Source organism: Acinonyx jubatus, chromosome X, assembly GCF_027475565.1.
Source record: "Acinonyx jubatus isolate Ajub_Pintada_27869175 chromosome X, VMU_Ajub_asm_v1.0, whole genome shotgun sequence".
In the NCBI taxonomy this organism is placed as follows: Eukaryota; Metazoa; Chordata; class Mammalia; order Carnivora; family Felidae; genus Acinonyx; species Acinonyx jubatus.
Window position 1 is genome coordinate 117,914,480 of NC_069389.1, and position 27,925 is coordinate 117,942,404.

The window sequence follows — 27,925 nt, forward strand, 5'->3', positions numbered from 1 at the left end:
GGGCCAGCTTGTGGTTTCAGTAATCTATTCTTTTGTTTTTTGTTGTTTTTTTTTTTTTAGTTTTTATATCATTTATTTCTGCTCTAATCTCTACTATTTCCTTTCTTCTATTGGCTTTAGGCTTTGTTTCTTGCTATTTGTCTGGTTCCCTTAAGTGTAATTAGGTTGTTTATTTGAGATTTTTCTTGCTTCTTGAGGTATTCCCCTACTGCTATAAGCTTCCCTCTTAGGACTGTTTTTGCTGCATCCCAAAAGTTTTGTACCATTGCATTTTCATTTTTGTTTGTTTCCATGTGATTTCTAATTTCTTCTTTGATTCCTGAGTGACCCATTCATTGTTTAGTAGCATGTTGTTTAACCTCCATGTATTTGTGGTCTTTTCAGATTTTTTCTTATGATTGACTTCTAGTTTCATAGCATTGTGGTAAGAAAAAGTGCATCGTAGACTTTAATCTTTTTGAATTTGTTGAGACTTGTTCTGTGACCTAATATGTGATCTATTCTGGAGAATGTTCCATGTGCACTTGAAAAGAATGTGTGTTGTGCTGTTTTAGGATGGAATATTCTGAATATATCTGTTAAGTCCATCTAATCCAGTGTGTCTTTCAAAGCCATAGTCTCCTTGTTTATTTTCTGTTTAGATGACCTGTGGCTTGATGTGAGTGGTGTGTTAAAGTCTCCTACTATTGTGTTATTATTGATTAATTTGTTTACATTTGTTATTGTTTTATATATTTGGGTGCTTTCATGTTGGGTTCATAAAGATTTATAATTGTTATATCTTCCTGTTGGATTGTCACTTTTATTATTATATAGTGTTCTTTGTCTCTTCTCTAAGTTTTTTTCTATTTGAGTGAGAGAGAGAGACAAAGAAAGGCAAAGGGAGAGAGAGATAGAGAGAATGAATCTTAAGCAGGCTCCATGCTCAACATGGATCCTGAAGTGGGGTTCAGTCCCAAATCCTGGGATCATGACCTAAGCTGAAATCAAGAGTCAGATCTTCAACTGACTGAGCCACCCAGGCACCCCTGTCTCTTCTTATAGTCTTTGTTTTAGAGTCTAGATTGTCTGATATAAGTATTGCTTACTCCACCTTTCTTTTGACATCCATTTACATGATTGATGTTTTTCCATCCCCTCACTTTCAATCTGCAGGTGTTTTTAGTCTAAAATGAGTCTCTTATAGGCGCCATGTAGATAGGTCTTGTCTTTTTTATCTATTATGACACCCTATGTGTTTTGATTGGAGCATTTAGCCCATTTATAGTCCATGTAATTGTTGATAGGTATGTATTTATTGCCAGTTTTAAACTTCTTTTGTGGTTGTTTCTAAAGACCTTCTCTGATCCTTTCTTGTATTTCTCTCTTTCTTGTTTTTCTGACTTTCTTTAGTGATATATTTGGATTTCTTTCCCTTTATTCTTACATGTATATTAACGGTTTTTATTTATGGTTACCATTAAGTTTGTATATAAACCTTAATATAGACTGTCTATATTAAGTTGGCCCTTCATGTTTGAACCCATTCTTATCTCCTCTCCCCCCCACACACACATTTTAGGTATATGTTATTATGTTTTATATCCTTATTTTCCATGAGTTCCTTGATGATTTTTACACAGATATTCATTTTTGCTACTTCATGTTTCTTGCCTTTATACTGTCACTTTTGGTCTCTCCTTTCCACTCAAAGATTCCCCTTTAATATCTCTTGCAGGGCTGGTTTAGTGGTCATGGTCTCCTTTAGTTTCTGTTTGTCTGGGAAACTCTTTATCTCTCCTTCTATCTTGAATGATAACCTTGCTGGATAGAGTATTCTTGGCTGTAGATGTTTCCCACTGAGCACTTTGAACATATCATGCCACTTCATTCTGGCTTGCCAAGTTTCTGTTGAGAAATCTCAAGCCAGCCTTATGGGTTTTCCTTGTAAGGTACAGACTTCTTTTGTCTTGCTACTTTTGAGATGTTTTCCTTATCACCATGGTTTGCAAATTTAATTATAATATGTCTTGGTGTTGGCCTGCTTTTGTTGATTTTGATGGGAGTTCTCTGTGCCTCCTGGATGTAGATATCTGTTTCCTTCCCCATATCAGGGAAGTTTTCAGCTATTATTTCTTAAAATAAATTTTCTGCCCTCTTTCTGTCTCTTCTTCTTTCAGGACTCCTATAATAAGAATGTTATTCATTTGATGGAGTCATTGAGTTCCCTAAGTGTATTCTTGTGTTGCATAATTCTTCTTTCTCTCTTTTGTTCAGCTGCGTTATGTTTTATTACTTTGTCTTCTGGTTGTTCATTCCTCTCCTTCTTTAGTCCTGCTGTTCATTGCATCAAGTGTGTTTTTAATCTCATTTATTGCATTCTTCTTATCTGATTGATTTATGTCTTTTATCTCTGAGGTAAGGATTTCACTAATGTCTTCTATTTTTTTCTCAAGCCCAGTGAATATCCTTAGGATTGTTGCCTTCAATTCTCTTTTAAGAATGTTACTTAAATCTGTTTCTCTGGCTGTGGCCTTATCTCTTCCTTTCCTTTGGGATAAATTCCTGCATGTTTGCATGTTGTCTAAGGTTTTGCATTCTTCTCTGTTAGAGAAGCGAGTTATGTCTCCTGCTCCTGAAAGCAATGGCTCTATGAAGAAGATGTCTTATTGTGCCCAGGGCCTACCACTTCAGGAATTGCCTCTGGTGTGTGCTGTATGTGCTCTGCTTTTGTGTTCTGGCTGCTCTCTCCTTCATGCCAGTCATCAGCAGAGGCTCTAATTGCCTGCTATGGGCAGTATTTGGCACCTGACCTGAATGTGGGGGAATTTTAACTAGGCGTTCTCTGGTCTGCCTGTGAAATGAGACCTGTCATCACTTCCACCAGAGCTGAGGCCTTGTAAAACTCTCTGGTTGGGAGATGTGTTGTGGGCAGGGGTTTGTACTGTTCTTCTGGGAGAGGAGCCCACTGAACTGGGACTGAAGCAAGCGGTACAGAGAAGGGCAGCCCCACTGGAGCACAGGGTGGTGGGATTAATGTAAGCAAGTTAGGCAGCCAGTGCTGGTGCTGTGCTGGTTCCAATATGTGACTCTGTGTTTATGCTAAGAGGTGGGGGAGGATAATGGCACTGTAAGCTCCTCTGTTCTCAGTGACATGTCTCTGTGAATGCTGTGTCTCGGGGACATGCTTCAAGAAGAGCAAATACTCTTCCCCCTGTGCCTCAGGTGCTCTTCAGATCACTCTTTCCATACTCTCTGATCCCGGGTTGTTTGCCTGCCTTCTCTCTAGGATCAGGATAGTGCCCTCTGGGCTCTATCCCAGCCAAGCCCCCCTCCAGGCTTTAATCCCCACTGGTTGCAAGAACTCAAGAAATTTAGTCCTTCTCATTTTCCAAGCAAGTGCCTTTGGGAAAATGTTCTCCTTGTGCATTCCCCTGTGTGCTCTCCTCTCTCTCGCCCTTCTCTGCAACCACAGCTCCCTCCCCTCTGTAGCAGCTGTGATCTATGTCTCCCCTAAACTACATCTCCACATTTCCTACCTTCTTTGATGTGGCCTCTTCTGTCCCTTTAGTTGTGGAGTTTGTTCTTTCAGTCTTCAGGTTGCTTTCTGGGATATTTAGGATGATTATCTACTTGTGTTTGTGGGATGAGGCTAGTCTAGGGTCCTCCTACTTTGCCGCCATTCTCCTGCCTCCCCAACTGCTGTGAATTTTTAAATGATAATCCTCCATCATACAAAAGCAAAATGTTTTCCTATCCATCAGCATTTCCATTTTTCAATTTTCAATTTTCAATTTTCCATCTTTTAATTTTTTTGTGTCATCTTTAATTTCTTTCATCAGTGTTTTATAGTTTTCAGAGCACAGGTCTTTTACCCCCTTGTTTAGGTTTATTCCTAAGTATTTTATTATTTTGGGTATAATTATAAATGGATTTTTTTTCTTAATTTCTCTTTCTTCTACTTCATTATTGGTGTACAGAAATGCAACTGATTTCTGTACATTAATTTTTTATCCTGTGACTTTACCGAATTTATTTATTAGTTTTAGTATTTTGGTAGAGTTTTCTGTACATGGTATCCTGTCATCTGCTAATAGTGAAAGTTTTACTTCATTATCAATTTGGATACCTTTTGTTCCTCCTCACCTGATTGCTGTGGCTAGGACTTGCAGTACTATACATGTTAAATTAAAGTGGTAAGAGTAGACATCCTTGTCTTATTCCTGATCTTAGTGCAAAAGCTCCAGTTTTTCAGCATTGAGTATGATAGCTATGGGTTTTTTATATATGGCCTTTATTATCTTGAGGTATGTTCTCTCTATACCTGCTGTGTTGAGAATTTTATCATGAATGGATGTTGTACTTTGTCAAAATACGTAAACAAATAAATACATAGATGCATGCATACATACATACATAAAAAAGTCCATACTACCCAAAGCAATCTATAGATTTAATGCAATCCCTATCAAAATATAAACAAAATTTTTTATAGAATTATACCAAATAATACTAAGATTTGTATGGAACCACAAAAGACCTTGAATAGCTAAAGATATCTTGAAAAATAAGAATAAATCTGGAGATATCACAATCCCAGATTTCAAGATATACTACAAAGCTGTAGTAATCAAAACAGTATGGTACTGGCACAAAAATGGACACATAGACCAGTAGAACAGAGTAGAGGGCCCAGAAATAAACCCACACTTAATTGGTCAATAAATCTATGACAAGGGAGGCAAGAATATACAATGGAAAAAAGGTAGTCTCCTTAACAAATGGTGCTATGAAAACTGGACAGATAGGTACAAAAGGATGAAACTGGACACCTTTCTTACACCATACACAAAAATAAACTCAAAATTGATTCAAGACCTAAATGTGAGATATGAAACCATAAAACCCCTAGAAGACTACATAAGCAGTAACTTCTGTGATATTAGTCACAGATACAGTTTTCTTGATATGTTTCCTCAGGTAAGAGGAACAGAAGAATTAAACTATTGGGACTATACCACAATAAAATGCTTTTGCACAGCAAAGGAAACTATCAAGGAAACAAAAAGGTAACCTACTGAATTTGAGAAGATATTTGTAAGTGATATATCTGATAATGGGTTGACTGAATTGGAGAAGATAATTGTAAATGATATATCTGATAATGGGTTGATATCCAAAATATATAAAAATCTTGTACTATTCAACACACACACACACACACACACACACACACACACACACACTACATGATTAAAACATGGGCAAAGGACCTGAATAGACATTTTTACAAAGAAGACATGCAGATGGCTAACAGACACATGAAATGATGTTCAGCATCACTCGTCATCAGGGAAATGCAAATCAAAACCACAATTAGATATCACTTTCCACCTGTAAGAATGAGTAAAATAAAAAAGACAAGAAATAACATATGCTGGCGAGGATGTGGAAAAAAAGGAACCCTTGAGCACTGTCAGTGGAATGCAAACTGGTGCAGCCATGGTGGAAAATAGTATGGAGTTCCCTCAAAAAATTATAAATAGAATTACTATGTGATCCAGTAAATCTACTATTGGGTATTTACCCAAAGAAAATGAAAACGATAATTCCAAAACATAATTCACTCCTATGTTCATTTTGGCATTATTTATAATAGCCAAGATTTGGAACTACCCCAAGTGTCCATTTATAGATGAATGGATAAAGAAAGCATGGTATGTGTATGTATACATATATATACACATCAGCCATAAAAAGAATGAAACCTTGCCATTTGCAACAAAATGGAAGGGGCTAGAGGGTACAATGCTAAGTGAAATCAGCCAGAGAAAGACAAATACCATATGATTTTACTTATATGTGGAATTTAAGAAGGAAAACAAACAAACAAAGAAAAAAGAGACAAACAAGTAGACACTTAAATACAGAAAACCAACCGGTAGTTGCTAGAGGGGTGGTGGGTGGCAGGATGGGTAACATAGATAAAAGAGATAAGAGCACACTTATCTTGATGAGCACTGAGAAATGTATAGAATTGTTGAATCATTATATTGTACATCTGCAACTATTTAACAATGTATGCTAATTATCCTTCAAAAAAGAGTAAAATGTTTTCTCTACTAGGTGCTTTCTACCAGTTATAAAAGAGAAGGATCATAGTTTGAGGCATTTTTGATGAAGGTCCTTATGATATAACTTCCTGGGACATTGTCTTTGGGAAAAGTCTATAACTCTTGATCTCTTTCGCAAGTTGGAATCTGAGGTATAAGTATAGTTTGTGTTGTCCAAATATGTGCACATCTAGCTTTTTAGGACTACAGTGATGAGGTGACATTAATGTACCCTGAATGGTCCTCTAATCAATGAGATTGCTGTATAAAATGAAATGAACCTGACTAGTTAAATAGAACATCCCTCTCGAAGGTGATGTCAAGCTTCACCCCTCATCCTCTTTCATTAATTTTCAGTTTTCAGTCTGGAACCAAATGCAATTCTACTTACACTGTTACCCATAATGAATTCATTGAGGAGTGCCTAGAAGGATACAAGCAGTTGTCTGTTTTTCAGGGTTTTCTTAAATGGAAAATGAAAACATTATTTTAAATCCACTTGCATGGTGATTCAGTTTCTTATTACCAATTGGAATAAATGAAAACCTCATCTTAAAGCCTGAAGAGAACAACACTTTTGAATAAAAATATCATTAAGCACCCGGGAGCTCTGGTTTTCATGGTTCCAGCTAGGGTTGCCAGATTTAGCAAATAAAAACACAGGATGCAGTTAAATTTTATTTTCAAATGAACAAATAAGTTTTTAGTATAAGTATATTCCATGTAATATTTGCAACATACGTTTACCAAAAAAATTACTTTTCTGAAATTCAAATTTAACTAGGTATTCTGTATTTATCTGGCAAACCTACTCCTAGCTTTGCTAGGTCTCTTGGGCTAGGTGGCTAGTATAAGTCTTAGGAGCAAGCAGTTAGCAGGCAGTTGGTATCAATCTGGTCCAACAGCAGGAAGACATTTTGACATTAGGTAGCATGTGGCAGGTAGAAAGTATGACAGTAAGTATTATAGACAGGTGTTCAGGCAGGTAGACAGGCATGACCATGGTGATCCAGCAATAAGGATACTGCCTCAAGGCAGCCCACAGGAGTTAGGTAGTAATTGAACAGAGCCGAGTTTTTAGAGTGGGAATATATGGTAAGGTCTCAGCTACTATAACCAGGGTACAAAGTTAAAGCAAGATCAGAGACAAAGTTATTCATATCCAGTTATTGGCACACAGCTCCTTACATTTCCTGATCAGAATAGGTTGTTAATTACATGGTCCCAAAGCCTTGGCTGGGGCTGAGCGTATGTTTAGGATTAAGTAACCATAGCTTCATAAACTGAAGAGCTATTAACATGTATTAGCTATTAGGGGATTGGGCTGCAGAAAGTTACAAGAGTCATTTACTGGCATTCAATTTCAATTGAGTTCAATTGAAATTCAGTTTTCAGTTGAAAACTGACATCAATTTTCAAAAAAAGGGTATTTATTGAGACTGCACTAGATGTCCAACGCTAGGTTAGGTGTTTAGGGCACTGGAAGACATTGCGCTTGTCTTTATTTTTTTATATATATGTTACTGAGTAAATGATTGGATTTGGACTTCAGTCTGGAGCAGGTTTCTTCCTGCTTCTCTATACTAAGTACAGCTTTAATCTCTGGAAATAATGTAAGAGGCAACCAACAGGAACTTGGAAAAGTAGGGAGATTTGGTAAAAAGAACAGAAATTGGTGTTTGGGCCCCAACATCCCACGTTTTCCCTTACCCAACAACATAGGCAACACAAACCCAACATTTACTGGCCCCCACTGTCTGGCAACCAAAGGAAGTAACCTAGACAACACCGGGTGAGCCACTACCTTCAGGAGGGGGATAGACTGGTGGTCCCTCTTTGTTAGTTTGTGAGGGCTGCCATAACAAAATACCAAAGACTGAAGGAATGCTTGCAGCCTGTACATCTCATAAACTCCACACTCAACTTTCTAATTAATATATTCAAACTGTTGGCTAATAAACGTCTGAAATTCAACATGTTCAGACCTAAATTGATTGTTTCCATCACTAAACCTGTTCTTCCAATATAGCCTTCCTTTCTCTATTGAGAGCAATTCCATCTTTGTAATCACTCAAGCCAAAAATTTAAGGATCACTTCCTGAATTTCCTCTTATATCCTGCCTCCAGTTTTTATTTTTTAGCGAATTTTATTGATTTCAAAATGTATACAGAATCTCACCATTTTTCACGACCTCTACTTCTATACTTGTTCAAGCCATCATAATTATCTCCCTGGATTCCTATAATAGCCTATTAATGGTCTCCCTGCTTTTCCTCTATTCTTCAATTTATTCTAAATGTTTTGACACCAGTATGGTCCTTTAAAAACCTAAGTTTTACCATACCATACTTCTAACTCAGAACCCTCCAGTGGCTCACTGTGCACTCAGTAAAACCTAAAGTCTTCCAAATGGCTTAAAAGCCTTAAGTCATCTGATCTCTCATCACCTATTGGATCTTATTCTTTCCCACTCCCCCAGTCACTCTACTCCAGCCACACTTTGTGGTGCTCTTCAGATACTCCTGCCTTTGCTTTGCTCAAATGTCACCTTGTCAGTGGGGGCATCTTGGACCATCCTTTTTAATAATGCAATTGGCCCCCAATCTGACACTTCTCACCCCCTTTATCTTCTCTATTTATTTTTCCATCGTATTTATCCTTTTTAAAATATCTTATATAATTTGTTGTTTATGCATGCCTGCTTCTCCCCACTAGAATATAAGCTCCTTGAGTGCAGGGATCTTTGTCTGTTTTGTCCACCATTGTATTCCAGCTGTCTAAAACTGTGCCCCTTGCATAACTGATGCTCAATTGGTATTTACTTCCTGAATGAAGGAATGGCCTGTATTCCTGAGAATGAGGTCTGTGGCACATTTTTGTAGGAAGAGTTAGGCCTTACACAACAAATGATAATTATTTGTCATCATTATTGAACATATGATAGGTGCCAAAAAACTTTCTGAGCAAGGGTTGTCTGCTCCCAGTTAGATGGAGGATTTTTCCTTTGGGGATTGGTGATAAGGACTTAATATTTTTATTAAGACCCAGATAAAGTCCTCTTCATATATAAACAATATTTTAGCTACTACACAGGTAGTAGTGGGCTCTAATTGAGCCTTAGAGTCAATTAGATACTTTGTAGGACAAATTTATGCTTGAATTTGATTCTGTATCTGTAGCTCCTAACCAGATGCATAGTGGATATTCAATCATTGTTGGTCGACTGAGGGAGTTGGCTGAATGGATGAATAGAAAAATCTCCTGATTTATGTTCCCATGTGCCTTCTCCTCCAGTCACCCTGGGTTATTTCCCTTTATTCATGTATTATTTATCCTTATACCCTTAACACCTAGCATTTTGCCTGTCATGTAGTAAGTACTCATAGTAGTTTGGATGGGTTGGCGAATGAATAACGAGTCACCAATGTACTAGAAATGTTCATTAAATTCAGTCAGATCATTGCTTTGTCAACTTCACCTGACCATGTGGTATACACAAAAGTTAAATCCATCTACACTGTTGAAGGATTCATGCTGTATCCTTCACTGATACTGGCCTGTACAGTTTCATCTATGAAGAAGGGAATGTAACTTTCCTAGTTTAACATGGTTATAGCCTCAGCGTTGTCACTCTTTTTAGATAATTCAAAAACTCCCTAACTCCAGCTTTTCCATTCATTCATTGTCATGGGTGCAAACTATATTCCCTCCATGGGAGGGCTGCCAGCATATTAAAAATAAGAATATAATATTTCCATAGAAGAACCTTTTAATATTAACATAAAATGTGTAAGCATTGACAGAACAATTAGATTAATTCAGCTCTTAGGGCTAGCTTGTTGGGAGCTGACTCATCTAAAATGGTGTTAAACGACTTAGTTATACAATGAATCTATAAAGAGCTGACATAAAATATAAGCTTCATTTTTATATTTACCTTTGCATTTTAACATTATTAAAATAAAAAATGAAAACATTCTTCATGAGAAACATTTGTATTAATTTAGGTTTCTCATTCATGTAACAATAGCATTAAACTTACAAAAGATGTGTAATAGCACAAAGAATATTAGGCACTTGTCTTCTGGTTTCAAGATGGTATAAGGCTGTGTATTCACAGAGAAAAGGCTATTAGGAATTTTAATTCAGATGAAATAAAGTATACTGATTAAGGACATCTTTTACATCAATTAGGATTAGGTTTGTCTATGAGTAACAAATATGTGAAAATCAGTGCCTTAAACAAGATGTGGATTTATTTCAGTCTGGACAGAGGCATTTCAGGGCTAGGATGGCAGCTGCATGGTGTTGGGGACCCAAACTTCTCTTATTTTGATGCTCAGCCATGCTTGACTTAGATTCCCAATGTCACCTCAGAGACCAAGTTGGCTCCAGCCATTGCATCCACATTACCTATAGCAGAAAAGGGGAAGAGGGAACAAGAAGGGTACCACTTCCATTTTTCTTGGAAGTATCATGGCAGACTTCTGGTTGTCTTGAAGTCAGTCACAATGCTATTCCAAACTGCAAAGAGGTCTTGGAAATGTAGTTTTCTTAGCTAAGCAACAATGTATCCAGCTTAAAAATTGGGATTCTTTTATTAAGAAAGGAGAGAATGGAAGGCAAATGGTCTTTCCCTTATCCAAGGAAGGCCTTTGTGTCCCTTATCCAAGTGGACTGCTGGGAAAAGAATGCGTGCCTCATGTTGTCTTTACGTGATGATTTCATTAATCTTCATCAGAGCTACAATGGATTCTATTGAATTCCAACAATGCCTCTGGGGTGATTGGACTTTTTCCCCCCCTTTCATGACCATGTGAAGTTTGTTTCACATCCTGGGCATAAATATTTCTCAGCAGTATTCTTCATGATCAGCTAGCTGGCTTATGACTGATTTTGGAGAGAATTAACTGGTTTTTCTGTTTGGTTAAAAGTCTTCTAAGAGAAACGTAACCTATTTCTACCTTTTAATTGACACACTGACTACACAGGACTTCCAGATCACCAAGAATCTGATAGAGATTGAGTCTATTATAGTCAGGATATTTTTTTAAATTTTGGATTTCTCTCCAGCTCCTCCCAGATAAATAATGGACAAGAAAATGAGAGAAATATCACTTGTTTTGATATTAAGCATTTTCCCAGTGATATAATAATAACAAATATATTCATACTAAAAATGCAGGACTGTTTGGCATGATGTAATATGACTAGTATTATCCGGTCATTGTTTCAGTTGACATTTCCTCTTTTATAAACTTTTATTGTGCTAAGAATACTTAAAAATTTGAGTGAATAGATCCCATGTTAAGTGTACAGTATAACAACACATTATTGTTGACTATAAGTAAAATGTTTGACAGCAGATCTCTAGAGCTTATTCATCTTCTTTAACTGAAACTTTATACCTGTTGATTAGTAACTCCCACCTTTCTCCCCTCCCCAGCCCCTGGCAACCACCACTGCACTCTTTGATTCAGTGAATTTGACTATTTTAGATATCTCATGTAATTGGAACCATGCAATATTTGTCTTTCTGTGACTGGCTTATTTCACTTAGTATAATGTCCTGAAGTTTTATCCTTTTTTTTTAAGGCTGAATAATTTTCTGTTATATGTATACACAAAATTTTCTTTATCCATTCATCTGATGATGGGCATTTAGATTGTTTCCACATCTTGGCTGTTGTGAATAATGCCGCAGTGAACATAAGAGTGCTATTATTACCTTTTGAGTTTCTGATTTTAATACTTTTGGATAAATACCTGGAAGGGGGCTTTCTGGATCATATGTTAGTTCTCTTTAAAAAATTTTAAGGAACATCCACATTATTTTCCATAGCAGCTACACCATTTAGCATCCAATTGCTTCACATTTTTACCAATACTTGTCTTTTGTTTACACATTTGTTATTTATCTCTTTTCAGGAACCTGTCCCACCTTCCTTTGGGGAATTTTTTTCTGCCCTCATTGCAGTTTACAGGTGGATAGATAATCAAAACCAAGCCAATCATAATATTCCATCACCCTGGCCATATTGATCTGTCAGGAGTAAGTTAGAAGGATTAGAATTGAAGGCCAATTGTAGCTCTAATTTCTGTAACAAAGAGGAATTCTTACTGTATTAGGAAAGAATGGAGTCAAGCAAAAATCTGTGATCTTTGGCAGGAATAGGAGAGGGAGAGAACCTATGTAACTCAGTAGTATGAGGTCTCCAGTCTAAGCCCATTCTTTGATTCTTTGGTTCTGAGAGCCAATCTATCATTCTATGCTTAAGCTGGTTTGGATTGGGTTTTTGGCATCTGCAACCAGAAGAATTCTAACCATACAACTTTACTTTTTAGAGCATTTAGCCATGATCTACCTTGGATTCTAGTTATTTGTGTTTTCATCTTATCTCCTGCACGTAGGTGTGAACTTCTTGAGAAATAGAATCACGACAGACTCTTCCTATGTCTTAGATGATTCCTACTTCATACCAAGTGGGTCTTTTTTTTTTTCAACATTTATTTATTTTTGGGACAGAGAGAGACAGAGCATGAACGGGCGAGGGGCAGAGAGAGAGGGAGACACAGAATCGGAAACAGGCTCCAGGCTCTGAGCCGTCAGCACAGAGCCCAATGCGGGGCTCGAACTCACGGACCGCGAGATCGTGACCTGGCTGAAGTCGGACACTTAACCGACTGGGCCACCCAGGCGCCCCCCAAGTGGGTCTTAATAAGCATTTTAATTTACCAAATTATGTACATATATATATACATATATATATATATATATATACACACACACACGCACATATATATATATAACTTCTTTACCATATTATATATATATATACATGTATATATATTTATATATTCTATCCATAGAGTCATACTAGCTACTATTTGTTGAGTATTTGCTGTGTAGTAGGTACCTTCCAGAGGGATGTATATGTTATTTCATCTTTACAGCCCATTTGGGAGGTAGGCACTATTACTCATTTTACACATAAGTGAACTAAGTTTAAAAGAAGTTAAAGCCACTTGCCCAAGGTATCAGTAAATGGTGAATGTTAGACTTGAGCCAGGACTCTTGATTACAAAGCCCATGCCTTCAGTTATTGCCAATGGTTATTGGCCATTTACTCTCTAAAGGTTAGATTAGACATGACTCCCAAATACCTGCCTACAATGGGATAATTTTGTGCCTTTAAAGAAAGTTCTGATGTTTGTTACTTTTTAAAAGATTACAGTCGAATTGAATATAGGCCTCAAAGGTAAAATTATCCTGTCTTTCCCTCATATTAGATTGGATTTAGACAAGTGGGCTTTATATATCAAAAAAGTCCTGCTTCCTGAAGGAAGAGAAACTGTTTGAGTACTTTTTGTGCTAGAGATCAGGTCAAATTTGCCCATGAATGTTTAGGCTTACAGTACACTTTTAGGGATAGAATTTCATATTTACCTCATACCATAATAGTTTTGATTAAAAGGTGTAGCAATTATAACTATTTATGAGAAACATGCTTGTTCAAAAATGCTTCAGTTGAATATAGAAGTACTACAAAAGGCAAATTTCACCATTCGTGTTTATTCAGGTTGCCTGTATTGTGTGGTATTCCATGAATTCAAGATGTTTCCAATGCTATGGCTAATTTAAATTAAATTATAGTACAACCCAAAGTACATGTCTACTCATTTATTTCAAACCTTTTACTTCAAACTATCACTCATATTTTTCAAACCATTACTGACTACGTAATGTGTATCAGGTACTGTGCTAGGTGCTGGACAGTCTCATGATGAACAAGACACATACAATCTCTGTCTTTATGCAGCTTAGTTAAGGTGACAGACAATAAAGGACTAAAGAAATAAAGAAGAAAATATCAGGTGATGATAAATATTATGTTGAAAATAGGATAGGGTAATCTGATTGGGAATGATTGAGCTATAATGTGAGGAGCTGGTAAGGGAAGGTTCTTCTGAAGGCACAGAAACCTGAAATAACAAGAAGGAACCAGCCTGAGAAGGTGTAAGAGAAGTATTCCAGACCAAGGGAATGGCTAGTGCAAAGGTCCTGAGGCAGAAATAAACTTAGTGCTGTAAGGTGTTGGAAAGATGATTGGTTAAGTGTTATTTTTTGGATAGAATATGATGCAATGACCTAATGGCCCTGCCACTGTTAACTGGAGAAAAGCCTTATAGAGATTCAAATCACTGTCAGAAAAACTTTGCAAATGTTAGCAGTGGCAATTCCAGAGGTGGTGGGATTAGGAATTACTTTTATTTTTGCTTCTCTATATTTTCTGTTTTCTTGTTTAATAATAAACATAATTCTTTTGCCAGACAAGACAAACCTAAGGATGGCCTCCATCCTTAGGATGGATCTGCAGCAGTCCCCAGAGCCTCAGTTGGCTCGTGACCAAGCCCCAGAGAGACTCTGACTTGTCAGAGTAGGTAGGGTATGAGAGCAAACCTGGGTCACCCAAATGCTGTCTGTTCCCTGCCACTCACTAGGCCGTGTGTGGGCAGGCTACTCTCTATCTTGGGAGTCTCACATTTTCTCATCTCTAAAATGAAGAGCCTGGACTAGAACATCTTTACAATCATTTCTAGCTCAAAATTTCTATTTCTATTCTAAACCCCTTACTATGAAAATTCTTGTGGCTATATTTTGCCCTAAGAGGAGCATAGCACTGACTGATAAGCAAAATTTGGGTCAGTGAAGCATCCACGCACAGACCAGGGAGAGAAAAATAGTTGATATGCTAATTTTTACTTTCCCTTTCCTTAGCCCTTTATACAGAAATGCTAATATTGCTAACATTCTTAGGGAACAGGAGCTGGCCAGTAGGCCTTGGATTCTGGCTTATACATTTGGAGAGAGGTTCCTCATAAGCCAAGGCTGAAAGGGCCTTTCCAGAACATCTCTATTGTCTCCTAAAACAATATCAGGTCCTTTTCTGCTTTGATGGAAAGAAAGTTTAGATCAGGAAGTTCAGGGAACATAAAGAAGTGGAGGAATGCCACCGAGATGCAATGGAAAGACTTGCCGGTGTCGTCACACTTGCACTGAGGACTGATTGTTTGTGCCCTCTGTTGTTTGGGAATGGATAGAAGCTGCAGAGGAAATGGCTTCATTGTGTAAAGACACAGAGCCATGCAATATAGTAGGAACATTGCCATTGAGTCGCACAGTTCATACCAATATATGATTTGGCTGTTTTCTTTGTTGTATTAATACTGGTAATGTCATAAGGAGAGCTTTATTCCAGTAGAGCTTATTAACTGACTGAAGCGGGATGAGGAACTGAAAACCTCTAAAAACAAGAATCTAAAATGAGCTGGTGCCATTCCATGCTGTGAAGTATTGAGGTATTGATAATAGCAGTCAGCACTGTTCCAGGTACAAAAGATATTAAGAACATTAACAAATGGAAGAAATTAATTCACCAGTTCTCTGTACCTTGATTTTCTCATCTGTAAAATGGGAATTGATTTTGTAAATTATGAAGCCTTTAAAAATATGAATAGCAATCCCTATGAAAATAACACCAGTATTCTTCACAGAGCTAGAACAAATAATCCTAAAATTTGTATGGAACCAGAAAAGACCCCAAATAGCCAAAGCAATCTTGAAAAAGAAAACCAAAGCAGGAGGCATCACAATCCCAGACTTCAAGCTGTACTACAAAGCTGTCCTCATCAAGACAGTATGGTACTGGCATAAGAACAGACACTCAGATCAATGGAACAGAATAGAGAACCCAGAAATGGACCCACAAACGTATGGCCAACTAATCTTTGACAAAGCGGGAAAGAATATCAAATGGAATAAAGACAGTCTCTTCAGCAAGTGGTGCTGGGAAAAGTGGACAGAAACACGCAAAAAAATGAACCTGGACTACTTTCTTACCCCATTCACAAAAATAAACTCAAAATGAATGAAAGACCTCAATGTAAGACAGGAAGCCATCAAAATCCTCGAGGAGAAAGCAGGCAAAAACCTCTTAGACCTCAGCTGCTGCAACTCCTTACTCAACACGTCTCTGGAGGGAAGGGAAACAAAAGCAAAAATGAACTATTGGGACCTCATCAAAATAAAAACCTTCTGCACGCCAAAGGGAACAATCAACAAAACTAAAAGGCAACCAACAGAATGGGAGAACGTATTTGCAAATGACATATCCGATAAAGGGTTAGTATCCAAAATCTCTAAAGAACTTATCAAACTCAACACCCAAAAAACACAGAATCCAGTGAAGAACTGGGCAAAAGACATGAATAGACACTTCTCCAAAGAAGACATCCAGATGGCCAACTGACACATGAAAAGATGCTCAACATCACTCATCATCAGGGAAACACAAATCAAAACCACAATGAGATTCCACCTCACACCTGTCAGAATGGCTAACATGAACAACTCAGGCAACAACAGATGTTGGCAAGGATGCAGGGAAAGAGGATCTCTTTTGCATTGTTGGTGGCAATGCAAGCTGGGGCAGCCACTCTGGAAAACAGGATGGAGGTTCCTCAAAAAACTAAAAATAGAACTACTCTATGACCCAGCAACTGCACTACTAGGCATTTATCTAAGGGATACACGTGTACTGTTTCGAAGGGACACATGCACCCCCATGTTTATAGCAGCACTATCAACAATAGCCAAAGTATGGAAAGAGCCCAAATGTCCATTGACAAATGAATGGATAAAGAAGATGTGGTATATATATATATATACAATAGAGTATTATGCAGCAATCAAAAAGAATGAAATCTTGCCATTCACAACTATGTGGATGGAATTAGAGGGTATTATGCTAAGTGAAATTAGTCAGAGAAAGACAAATATCATATGACTTCACTCATATGAGGACTTTAAGAGACAAAACAGCTGAACATAAGGGAAGGGAAGCAAAAATAATATAAAAACAGGGAGGGGGACAACACATAAGAGACTCTTAAATATAGAGAACAAACAGAGGGTTGCTGGAGAGGTTGTGGAGGGGGGATGGGCTAAATGGGTAAGGGGCATTAAGGAATCTACTCCTGAAATCACTGTTGTACTATATGCTAACTTGGAGGTAAATTAAAAAATAAATTAATTAAAAAGATATATAATTTATTGAACATTACTAATTATGACATGGAAACTTAGTGGAATGAAAGAGTTAAGGCAGTTCCTGAAATAATTAATCCCATCTGGGAGCTCATTTATTCAGCACGAGAGCCTCACTGATTTTTTAAAAAATATTTTTTAACATTTATTCATTTTTGAGAGACAGAGACAGAACATGAGTGGGGCAGGGGCAGAGAGAGAGGGAGACACAGAATCCGAAGCAGGCTCCAGGCTCTGAGCTGTCAGGACAGAGCCTGACACAGGGCTAGAACTCACAGACTGAGATCATAATCTGAGCTGAAGTTGGATGCTTAACTGACAGAGCCACCCAGGTGCCCCCTCACTAATTATTTGACTAATGTCAACCATGTTATACCTACTCACATATATGCAGGTTTATATTGAAAACAATCATAAGAACATGGTGTATCAATTCATAGGAAGCTCAAAGCTCTCAGATGAATTTTGGCTGCCATGGATTGAATTTCTCTTGAAATTCACCCTCACTGACTAGGGTTTGGGGAATTGTTGGTGCTAATCAGTTTAGGGGGAGACAAAGGAAGGATTTCTCTAATTTATTGTATTAAAATAAACTTTCAATTGGAAGTAAGTGTTCATGTAAATTGGTGTCATGTACAAGCCTAGGCATTAGCATTCCATTAACTGTTAGTTGTAGTTTTGTTGTCTTACGGTGGAATTGTTCAATTCAGGAAGGGGATAAAGAGTTAAAATGTACGAATGGCAAAACAAGCCCTCTTCATATGTGAGTGTTGCTTGGATGGAGGCAGAAGATACTAGCAGCAGTTTGTCCTTGCCCTGTATGAATTAATGATTGAGATGTGAGTCACAAGGGAAGTAAGACTGTCCCCAAACAAGGTAACTGAGGGGACTCCCAGGGAGGGGAATGTGGAAGGCATTATGAGATAGGATATTCTTAATCTTTTCATAAAATCCATCAGAACAATTGGACAGTCCATTAAAACTTGGCATGTTACCAGCCACATCTAGACATCCAGAAAGTATACTGCCATCAGTCACAAAGGACATTCTGTCCTAGACACCCTAAGCCGACACCATGTAGCAATGGTAGTGTGTCAGTGGGATCATGGCACAAGTTCTGTCTTATGGCAGTCATGAGGGTTTCTGAGCACCGTATCCTAGATGTTACCAGAACTGTAACAGGAGACACACAGAGTTCATTTTATCAGGTCTCTTCATTGTATGGCAGGAGATATTGGCAAGCTGTCTTACCCAAAGATGCACAACAAACCTCCTGTTTCTTAGTCTGATGATCTTCCTACTATAATAAATAACTTATTTTGATTCTTGCTTGTGTTCCTTAAACATACCTCATAAGGCATTTAAACTGTATGTTTAATATATACAAGGAAAATCAATACAGAAGGAAAATCATTGCCATCACAGTGGCCATATAATAGCACTTTTCTTAGGCTGCTGTGGTGGTCATATCCAAAAGAATAGTAGCTTTATTAAGGAGACCAATTATCTTGACTCATTGTGTGCCAACACCCTTCTACCAAACACATTCTTTCCTGTTTATGTCACACCACCTGAGAGGTCTTGAAATATAAGTCCAGCAAAAGAGAAATGTCAAGTTCTATTGCCAGTTGCTTCTAATCTGAATCATATCAAAGGTTGCATAATATTGCCCACATGTTCAGCATACTCTCAAGGGAAAGAATAATAAGTGCTGTCTGAAGGACATTTTGTTTCTTGAACATATTCCTTTTATGCCAATAGCTGTGGTGGGCTGGTGGGCTCCAGGGCTAAATGCATAGACCCACAATGATTTCTTATTGGCAGACAAGTTGCTATTACTTTCCTTGCATGCTCTTTTCCATTCCCAAATGGTCTCCCTTTTGGGCCTCCCATGATTACCCCCATCCCTTTCTCTCCCCACTCCCTGCACCCCCCCCCAGCCTTGAAAGCTATCTGTTGTATTACACAAGTCTGCAGTGTTACAGCAGTTTGGACCCAGCTCCCAGACAGATACTTTGATTCAGGAAATACTTGTCAGAACGCAGACTCAGCTTATCTCCATTTGGGATGAATGAATTACAGGAGCAAGTCTTCTGTTCTTTTGCCAAGTTCACAGTCCATAAGCACAGAATGCTTTCAAGCATGTGTTGACTGGAGATGTATGTTAGTTATATGTTGTGATTCATGGAGGCATCCTTCCTTCCTTGTAACACCTCATTTGTCAAACTTTGGTAGGAAATGAGCTATTTCACATATGTGAGTTATTCAGGTAGGATGTTACTCTTTAAGTACTAAAGCTTGACTTATTTTAGTTTCTCTCCTTTTAAAAAAAATATATATACATATATAATTTTTTTAATGTTTATTTATTTTTGACAGAGAGAGAGAGACAGAGCATGAGCAGGGGAGGGGCAGAGAGAGAGGGAGACATAGCATCTGAAGTAGGCTCCAGGCTCTGAGCTGTCAGCACAGAGCCTGACACAGGGCTAGAACTCACAGACCGTGAGATCATGACCTGAGCCGAAGTCAGATGCTCAACTGACTGAGCCACCGAGGTGCCCCTATTTATATATTTTTGAGAGAGAGAGAGAGAGAGAGAGAGAGAGAGAGAGAGAGAGAGAGAGAACAAGCTGGGGAGGGTCAGAGAGAGAGGGAGAGAGAGAATCCCAAGCAGGCTCCACATTGTCAGTGCAGAGCCTGATGCAGGGCTCAAATCCACGAACCAGGTGATCGTGACTTGAGCCCAAATCAAGAGTCAGATGCTTAACCGACTGAGCCATTCAGGCACCCCTATTTTAGTCTCTTTTATGGACAGGTTGCTTAAATGAATTGTATACTCCTCTGACTTATACACTGAATAGAATAGACCATACTGATCCTGTTGTTAAAGCTTAAGGGTGAATATGAGCATCAGTGATTTTATTGTGTCCTGAGACAGTGCTTTCCAAAGGAACTATTAAGGGGTGTGAGACAACTCCCTATACTCAGTGGCCCCAGCTTGTCATACTAGAGTATGTAAATTCTGGTTCCTGCTTTGGGAAATTATCCATGTTGCTTTCATTCCTCGGAGCTACCAGTTGCAAGAATCTCTTCTTTCCTCATTGGCTACATGGTCCCCCGGCATTTCCCCCTCCCCCTCCCAACTACACCGTGTCCATCTTCCAGTTTCCTGCAGCTGATATTCTGTTCACTGGGAAACAACAACCAAGCATGTTAGAATTGTGTATGCAGGAAGAGGGAATGAACAGATTCTGTAAGGTTGCAGAGATCACTAATAAGAAGGAAGCGTGGGAACAGAAACATCTGAAATTTGACACATCCCATTTGAATGCTCAAGGTTTCTTTTTGTCTCCTTCCCAATTCTAGGCTGTGTTGTACAGAAGTGTTGTTTACATTGTTTATTATGGCAGGGCCCTAGGATTCTGCTGAGGTGCCAGAGGCACGAGAGGTGTGTGTGTGTGTGTAGGGGGACGGTTGCAGTGTTAGGGTTGTGGCTTATTGCAGAGGGAGGCCATTGATCACACTCTGTGTCCATTCTAACCAGAGCAGTATCCCTTTACATATTTTGCACATTGAAGGTAAGATTCATCAACAGACATACAGATGATAAAAAAACAAAACAAAAGCAACAATTACAAAAATAAAACAATTTATGTTCCTTGAAAAAGGGGGGGGGGCACCTGGGTGGCTCAGTTGGTTAAGCATCTGACTCTTGGTTTGGGTTCATGATCTCGTGGTTTTGTGAGTTCAAGCCCCACTTGGGGCCCTGTGCTGACAGTGAGGAGCCTGCTTGGGATCCTCTCTTTCTCTCTCTCTCTCTCCCTCCCTCCCTCCCTCCCTCCCTCTCTCTGCACATCCCCCACTCACATGATCTCTCTCAAAAATAAACATAAAGAAAAAAGATAAATTGGTATGACTAATGTGGTAGTATAATTAGGTAAATAAATGCTCAGTTACACTCTCCTAGAGCATGCTTTATAACCTGCTGTTATTATGGGTTGGAAAGGCATTTAGCATTTTCTAGGTATTAGGATGTCATCTAGTCCAAAGAGTTTAACTCAGTTTTGAGGATAAATAACACAACATTTAAAAATTGCAAGTACCAGGACACCTGGGTGGCTCAGTCGGTTAAGCGTCCACCTCTTGGTTTTGGCTCAGGTCATGATCTCACGGCTTTGTGAGTTTGAGCCCCACATTGGGCTCTGCGGTGACAGTGTGGAGCCTGCTTAGGATCTTGTCTCTCTCTCTCTCTCTCTTTCTCTCTTCCCATCCCCTACTCATGCTGTCTCTGAATCTTTAAAAAAAATTAACTTAAAAATAAATTGCAAGTACCATTTTACCTAAACTGTACATTTCTTTTTCCTATCTGAGTTGAACAGTGGAGCATGTATAAGTCCAATAGAAACAGTGAAGTCCAATAGAAATGTAATGTTAACTAAGGTATGGAATTTAAGATTTTCTAATGGCCATGTCAGAAAGTAAAAATAAATAGGCAAAAATAATTCTAATAATTTTAATATTTTATTTAACGCAGTATATCCAAAATATCTTAATTTTAACATATAATCAATGTAAAAAATCATACTGCTTTAGTTTTTAACTTCAAATTACTTAAAATGATGTAAAATTAAAGATGCAATTCCTCATTCACACTAGCCACGTTCTGCCACGTGTCTAGTGACTACTATATTAAATAGTATGATTTTAGAACATTTTGATACATTTAAAATGTTCAACAAAGATTGGCTGGCCCTTTCATAGGAAGAGCTTAAAGCAAAATCTCATTAATTTGGGCTCCACTAGTTTGGAAATATGATAATTTTATCAGAGTTCAGCTGAAGTTTACAGTCTGATTGCTCTGTGGAGAAAGGTTTGACTTGGCACATTCACCATATAAATCAGATCACAGAAGGCATGCTTAATCCACTTAAGAGTATTAAGCATTTTTGGGGACTTTAGCACATTTATGAATGCAAAAATATTCTGTTATGCATAGCAGAGTGTCCTATATTCATTAAAAGGCATAACAGGGTAACGTTTCCTTTGTGATACTTTGTAAGCAGTTAGTTATTATTACACTGTTTTTGAAGGATTTGTATAAGTCAGATTTCCTTTAAAGTTGTCCAAAAGTGTGATTTGTTAATATTTCAGTTAATTGTTACTTAAATAAAACTTCACAAATATAGTCTATGTCAGCTTAAATGTAACAGTAACATGGTGCTTTGTTTTGCGGTGATACTGTCTCCCAGGGCAGTGAAGTTAAAATGAGACAAGGTGTTTCATAACTTATAAAATATCTCATGCATGTTATTCACTCAATCAGTAAGGAGTTCTTTACTGGCTTTTATAAGCCAAACTTTGTGGTAGATAGTAGGGATATAGCTGGGAACCAGATGGACACACATGACCCCAGCCCTCAGGAGCTTACAAGCTGGTGGGGAGATACAGGAAAATAAACAGGGAATTAACGTAGAGGGTGGTAAGCAATATGATAGGGGAAACTCCAGTTGCTAAGAAAACATATAGGAGAGCCATATAACTCAGACTAGTTGGATAGGATAGTCAGGGAAGCCTTCCTGGAAGAAATGACATCTAGGCTGAAACCTGCAAGTTGATTTCGAGTTAGCGAGGTGAAGGAGTGCACTGAATGCCTCAGAAAGAGGAAGCAGCATGCACAAAACCTAAGAGGTGAGAAGGAGAACATGAAGTTGTCTTGGAACGGAAAGTAGTTCTGTGCTACTGCAGTAGGGAATCCAGATGAAAGAAGGAACCATGGTGAAGGTGGGAAGGCCAGTAGGAACCGGATCATAAAGGACCTAAGGAAGTTCGACTTTGTTTGTTCATCTGTTTGTTGGTTTGTTGGTTTATGGATTTATTTATCGGTTTATTATTTTAAAGTTTTTATTTAAATTCTATTTAGTTAAATACAGTGTCATATTAGTTTCATGTGTACAATATAGTGTTTCAACACTTCCATATGACATCTGGTACTCATCATGAGTGCGTTCCTTAATCTCCATCACCTATTTCTCCTTTATCCCCTCTACCTCCCTCTGGTAACCATCAGTTTGTTCTCTACACTTAAGAGCTTGCTTCTTGGTTTCTCTGTCTTCTTTCCCCTTTGTTTATGTTTGTTTTGTTTGTTAAATTCCACATAGGAGTGAAATCATGGTATTTGTCTTTTTCTGACTGACTTATTTCACTTAGCATAATATTCTCTAGTTGCATCACGTCATTGCAAACGACAAGATTTCATTCTTTTTGATGGCTGAATAATGTCCACTGTGTGTGTGTATAATGTATGTATTGTATATATATATTGTATGTATGTATATACATATATGTATGTATGCATGTGTGTATACACACACACACACACACACACACACCACTTCTGTGATGGATACTTGTGCTGCTTCCATATTTGGGCTTTTGTAAATAATGCTGCTAAAAACATATAGGCCTATGTATTCCTTTGAGTTAATGTTTTTGTATTCTTTGGGTAAATACCCAGTAGTGTGATTACTGGATCATAAGGTAGTTCTATATTGAACGCTTTGAGGAACCTGCATACTGTTTTCCAGAGTGGCTGCACCAGTTTGCATTCCCATCAACAGTGCACAAGGGTTCCTTTTTTTCCACATCCTCATCAGTACTTGTTGTTTCTTACATTTTTGATGTTAGCCATTCTTACAGGTGTGACATGATATCTCATTGTAGGGTTGATTTGCATTTCCCTGATGATGAGTGATGTTGAGCATGTTTTCAAGTGTCTGTTGGCCATCTGAATGTCTTCTTTGGAGAAATGTCTTTTCATGCCTTCTGCCCATTTTTAATTGGATTATTTGATTTTTGGGGTGTTAAGTTTATAACTTCTTTATATATTTTGAATAAAAGTGAAAACATAATGGTCCAAAACCTCTAGGATGCAGCTAAAGTGGTTCTAAGAGGGAAATTTATAGCAATACAGGCCTATCTCAAAAAGCAAGAAAAATCTCAAATAACCTAATCTTGCACCTAAAGGAGCTAGGGAAAGAACAATTAAGAAAACCTAAAACAAGCAGAAGGAAGGAGATAATAAAGATTAGAGCAGAAATAAATGATATAGAAACTAAAAAAGCCATAGAACAGACCTGTGAAACCAGGAACTGGTTCTTTGAAAAAAATCAATAAAATTGGTAAACCTTTAGCTAGACTTATCAAGAAAAAAAGAGAGAGGACTCAGATAAATAAAATTACAAATGAGAGAGGAGAGGTAACAACAAACACCACAGAAATACAATCATAAGAGAATATTATGAAAAACTATAGGCCAACAAATTGTGCAACCTGGAAGAAATGGATAAATTCCTAGAAACATATTAACTACCAAACCTGAAAAAGGAAGAAATAGAAAATTTGAACAGACCAATAACCAGCAAAGAAATTGAGTCAGTAATCAAAACCTCCCAATAGCTTCTCCCACAATACTTCGTGTTTTTCCTTTCCAACTGGGGCCTTGCAGAATTGCTCCTGCAAAGAAGGATAGCGAGGAGGGCTATTCTGCCATCGACAAGGTAATGACCAGGGAATATACAATCAACATTCACAACTGCATCCGTGGAATGGGTTTCAAGAAGCATGTCCCTTGGGCACTCAAAGAACTGGAAATTTCCCATTAAGGAGATGGGAACTACAGATGTACACATTGATACCAGACTCAACAAAGCTGTCTGGGCCAAAGGAATAAAGAATGTTTCATACTGTATTCATGTGAAGTTGTCCAGAAAATGTATCAATAATGAAGATGCACCAAACAAGCTCTATACGTTGGTTACCTATGTACTTGTCACAACTTTAAAAAAATCTACAGATAGTTAAAGTGGATGAAAAGTACCCACTGATTTTCAAATAAAGGTATAAAAATGCCCTCCCCAAACCTCCTGACAAACAAAAGTTCAGGACCAGATGGCTTTACAGGGAAATTCTGTATAACATCTAAGGAAGAATTAATACTTATTATTCTTAAACTATTTCAAAAAACAGAGGAAGGGAAACTTCCAAATTCATTCTATGAAACCAGCATTACCATGATACCAAAGCCAGGTAAAGACACCACTAAAAAAGAGAACTACAGGCCAGTATCCCTGATGAACATAGATGCAAAAATCCTTGATAAAATACTAGCAAACTGAATCCAACAATACATTTAAAAAACTCATTCACCACGATCAGGTGGAATTTATTCCTGGGTTACAAGGGTGGTTCACTAATCACAAATCAATCAATGTCATATATCACATCGATAAGAAAAAGGATAAGAACCATATGATCATTTCAACAGATACAGAAAAAGCATTTGACAAAGTACAACATCCATTCATGATAAAAATCCTCAACAAAGTAGGTTGTGAGGGAACATACCTCAACATAATAAAGGCCACATATGAAAAACCCACTGTTACCATCATCCTCAATGGGGAAAAACTGTGAGCCTTTCTCCTAAGGTCAGGAATCAGACAGGATGTCCAATCTCACCACTTTTATTCAACACAGTACTGGAAGTCCTGGCCAAAGCAATCAGACAACAAAAAGAAAGAAAAGGCATCCAAATCAGTAAGGAAGAAGTAAAACTTTCACTATTTGCACATGACATGATACTATATATAGAAAACCTGGAAGGCTCCACCAAAAAACTGCTAGAACTGATAAATGAATTCAGTAAACTTGCAGGATGCAAAATCAGTGTGCAGAAACCTGTTGCACTTCTACACACCAATAATGAAGCCTCAGAAAGAGAAATTAAGGAATCAATCCCATTTACAATTGCACCAATAAACATGAGATATCTCAGAACACACTTAACCAAAGAGGTGAAAGACCTGTACTCTGAAAACTATAAAACACCAATGAAAGACACTGAAGATGACACAAAGAAATGGAAAGACATTCCATGCTCATGGATTGGAAGAACAAATATTGTCAAAATGTCTATACTACCCAAGGCAATCTACACATTAATGCAATCCCTGTCAAAATACCAACAGCATTTTTCACAGAACTAGGACAAACAATCCTAAAATTTGATCTTAAAATTGATCTTAAAAAAGTGATCTTAAAAAAGAAAAGCAAAGCTGGAAACATCACAATTCCAGACTTTACGTCATATTGCAAAGCTGTAGGAATCAAAACAGCATGGTACGCATGGTACGGGCACAAAAACAGAAAAAAGATCATTGGAGCAGAATAGAAAACTCAGAAACGGACCCACAATTATATGGTCAATTAATCTTCAGTATAGCAGGAAAGAATATCCAATGGCCAAAAAACCAAAAAGCAGTCTCTTCAACATATGGTTTTGGAAAACTGGATGGTGACATGCAGAAGAATGAAACTGGATCAATTTATTCCACCATACACAAAATTAAGTGGCTTAAGGACCTATATGTGAGACTTGAAAGCATAAAAATCATAGAAGAGCACAAAGCCAGTAACTTCTTTGACAATGGGCAATAGCAACTTCTTTCAAGATATTTCAGGATATGTCTACTGATGCAAGAGAAACAAAAGTAAAAATAAACTATTGGGAGTTCATCAAAATAAAAAGCTTCTGCACATCAAAGGAAACAATCGACAAACCAAAAGGCTACCTACAGAATGGGAGAAGGTATTTGCAAATGACATATCTGATAAAGGGTGAGTATCCAAAATCTATAAGAACTTCTAAAACTCGATACTCAAAAAACAAATAGTCTGATTAAAAATTGGCAGAAAACATGAACAGACATTTTTCCAAAGGAAATGTACAGATGGCTAAGAGACACACGAAAACATGCTCAATGTTACTTATCGTCAGGGAAATGCAAATCAAAACTACAATGAGATAGCACCTCACCGTGGTCAGAAAGGCTAAAATCAACAAAACAACAAACAACAGATGTTGGCGAGGGTGTGGAGAAAGGGAAACCCTTTGGCACTGTTGGTAAGAATACAAACCGGTGCACTCACTGTGGAAAACAGTTTGGAGGTTCCTCAAAAAGTTAAAAACAGCACCACCGTACAGTGCAGCAATTGCACTACTGGGTATTTACCCAAAGGATGCAAAAGGACTAATTCAAAGGGATACATGCACCCTGACATTTATAGCCATATTATCTACAAGAGCAAATTATGGAAACAATCGATGTGCCCATCAACTGATGAATGGATAAGGAAGACGTGGTATCCATACACAATGGAATATGACACAGCCACAAAAAGAATGAAATCTTGCCATTTGCAACAAAGTGGATGCAGCTAGAGAGCATAATGCTAAGCAAAATTAAGTCAGTCAGAGAAAGACAAAGACCATATGATTTCACTCACATGTGGAATTTAAGAAACAAAACAAATGAGCAAAGGAACAAAAATGAGAGGCAGAGACAAACCAAGTAACAGGCTCATAACTATAGAGAACAAACATAGTTACCAGTGGGGAGGGGAGTGGGGGATGGGGGACATCGGTGATGGGAACTAAAGAGTGTACTTGTGATGAGCACCAGGTGACATATGGAAGTGTTGAACCAGTATATTATACACCTGAAACCAGTATTACAGTGTATGTGAACTAACTGAAAGTTAAATAAACACTTAACAAGTTACTTTTCTTTTTCCAGAGTTAGAGAGCAATTCACTTCTAAAACAGTTTTCCTTCATTCTGGAAAAAAAATCATGAACTATCCTCTTTAAATTACATAAATGAAATCA

The 27,925-nt window shown here is 37.8% G+C and overlaps 1 pseudogene; it reads left to right on the top strand.

Annotated features, from left to right (window-relative positions):
* LOC106973028 (60S ribosomal protein L31-like) overlaps nt 1-25,094 on the top strand; it is a 35,704-nt pseudogene extending 10,610 nt beyond the window's left edge.
* Nucleotides 25,095-27,925: the final 2,831 nt, after the last annotated feature.